We start from the raw sequence: 2,634 nt of genomic DNA on the forward strand, positions 1-2,634 counted from the left end.
CTCCTCCTGTCTCCCGCTGTAGAGACCGACGCCGACGACAGCCCCCTCCTCCTCCCGCCTCCAGCTTTCGAGACCGACGCCGACGCCGTCAATTCCGTCCGGGTCTGTTCAGATTTCAATTCCATTGGTTGGCCTCTTTCTTGCGTTATTATGCTAATACTTTAGTGCTGTGAATTGGGGTTGACTTGAAATTTTCTGGGTCAAGTGCAAAATCAGCATTTACAGTGTAGAGTGCATAAAGTTTGGATTTATAGCATTTACAGTTTATATTACTTGTGTATTCTTGTTCATCTTCTGAGAATCACATCATTGAAATTGACATTGCTAGGAGAATTAGGCATCTGTGTCATCTCTGTTTTGAACATTACATTTTTCGATGCAGTAAGTGGCTTGATAAACTACAGTTCCTGTACATGTATGAATTTCAGATAGAAGATTATGACTGAAATTGAGATACAAAGTTTTGGATGCACATCTTTGTGAGTTTATTTCTATTTTTCAGTGTTAACTGGTCATTCAATGGTTGAATTTGGCCTTTTGACTATGAGACATGATCAACTTCTTCCACCTGAAACCAAATAGTTGCATTCTCCAAAGGAAAAAAAAAAGTGTTCGCACTCACAGACAATTATGCAAAATGGAAATACATGCAAAAGGTCATCATATATGAAGAGAGATTGGTGATCATCAGGGGTTTTAGAAGTGACTCAAGCCCAACGAAAATTGGTGCAGAAGGACAGTACGTGTTTAAGGTAGGTTATGATCCAAGAGGCTTGGATGTTTAATTACTAACCGTGTATCTGAAACTCGCTACTTCAAGACCACCATTTTAGGCTATTTGACACATGAGTAAAGTAATACTATTCAAAGTTATCCAATTTTTTTAAATTTTGGACACAAATTCATGTAGTGTGCTTCTCTAAAGTAGATGCCTATCACAAAACTCCAATTAGAAGGATCTACATCAAAATCATTCTGAAAGATTACGAATTTATACATGTGTCTGATGAAGTCTCATCCCATTTGTTAATTTATTATGTTATTTTAGTGTGTCTGTGCACATTGAATCTCATCACCTGTAAGTTTATGTTATTTAAAAGTTGGATATTTGAAACATAGTAATTGGATATAAAAGAGGAACAAGTATAAGGCTATATTAATAGTAACGCTAGTAATTTCTCACCATCTGTTCAATTATTGGTCCTGTGTCAAGTTCTTCGGTTACAAAGTGACTTGTTGCACCAATCAACTTCACCCCAGCATCAAAGGCCTGATGAGAAGATAGTTATAAATCAGAGACCACCATTTCCATGCCTCTTTTTATCAGCGCAGCTGTGTGACATTGTGTAGTGTATTTGGTCATGTGCTTCATCTGTGAGAGTATAAATTATGTGCTACTGCTTTATCACCTTTACTTCTTCTAGCGAAGTATTTGATTCAGGTTGCTAGCATGGTCTGATTAGTTAAATGATTTATTTCTGTCTGCTTCTGAATTATATGTGTTGAAGATACTTTTTAAATCACAATTTCTCAGGTTATCTATGGCAAGAAAGAGTTTCTATATTGTGAAGAGAGGTCGACGATGTGGCATTTTCGATAATTGGGAGGAATGTAAATCTCAAGTTGATAAATTCCCAAATGCCTCCTACAAATGGTTTGTAACGTACGAAGAGGCTTTGCTTGAATGGGAGAAGCACGCCATCGCGTGTGATTCAGCCTCCAGCTCAAGGCATGTCCAGACAACAGTTCAATTTCAACAACAAATACTTCCGTCGGGGCATAATCTGGATGACGACAAGGCAAAACTTGGGGAAACTGCTATTTCGTCCATTTATGCTTTTGTATTAGGTTCGGTGTTTACAATATTAGTGTTTCTAGTATGTATTGTTGCGGTATTTGTTGGTTTCTACATTGCGAAAAACATGTGATGTGATTTGTGGATGATTCTTCTAGTATTGTGGATCACGTTGCGCCACTCTTTATCTTTGTAGTGATCTTTGCCTGTATTTGGAACTCAAGATACATAAATGACAGATCTCTTTGCTCTGAGTTATCTCTGTTGTGGTTCTATTCAAATACAGAAATGAAAGGTCCTCTTTTTTTTATTAATATTGTTTCTTGTTAGAGGGCACACTAGCAGTCGTGAGGTGATTTTCCTTTTCGGCATATGATTTTTTGACCATACCTTGTACCTTGTGTTATGTGTAACACAAAATACATTTGATAACTTACAAACTGACTGTTACGTGCATGGTTTTTGATGTTAGAGGATTTCCAAAGAGAGCACAAAAGTAGCTGGTATCGAAAAATTCTGTTACGTGCATGATCCTTGGCATATTTCAGGTCACCTTCGTCTTCAAAAATTCTGTGCCTGCAGGGGTCACCTCTCTCACTAATGCTGACTGCAAAGACTTAACTATTCACGTCAGTTTAAATCTCAAGTTCTTAAAGCCAGACTTTCATCAAAAAGTGAAACCATCACAGATGATGCTCCATGTCTCATATTTGAACAAAAACACCACATCAAAAACTACCACACCAAGAGTTACAAACATCAACAAATGTAGCAGAGAACTCAGAATGAGGCACTAATGGAATTTTCAACATAAACAAGCTCTGCATAATCACAACTCA

At 37.5% G+C, this 2,634-nt stretch overlaps 1 long non-coding RNA gene across 1 annotated transcript; it reads left to right on the forward strand.

Moving 5' to 3' along the window:
• LOC109839924 lies at positions 1–2,053 on the forward strand. Its single transcript, XR_002246761.1, has 2 exons — positions 1–127; positions 1,535–2,053. It is a non-coding gene; the product is annotated as an uncharacterized LOC109839924 (long non-coding RNA).

Source organism: Asparagus officinalis, chromosome 5 (genome assembly GCF_001876935.1).
Source record: "Asparagus officinalis chromosome 5, Aspof.V1, whole genome shotgun sequence".
Taxonomy (NCBI): Eukaryota; Viridiplantae; Streptophyta; class Magnoliopsida; order Asparagales; family Asparagaceae; genus Asparagus; species Asparagus officinalis.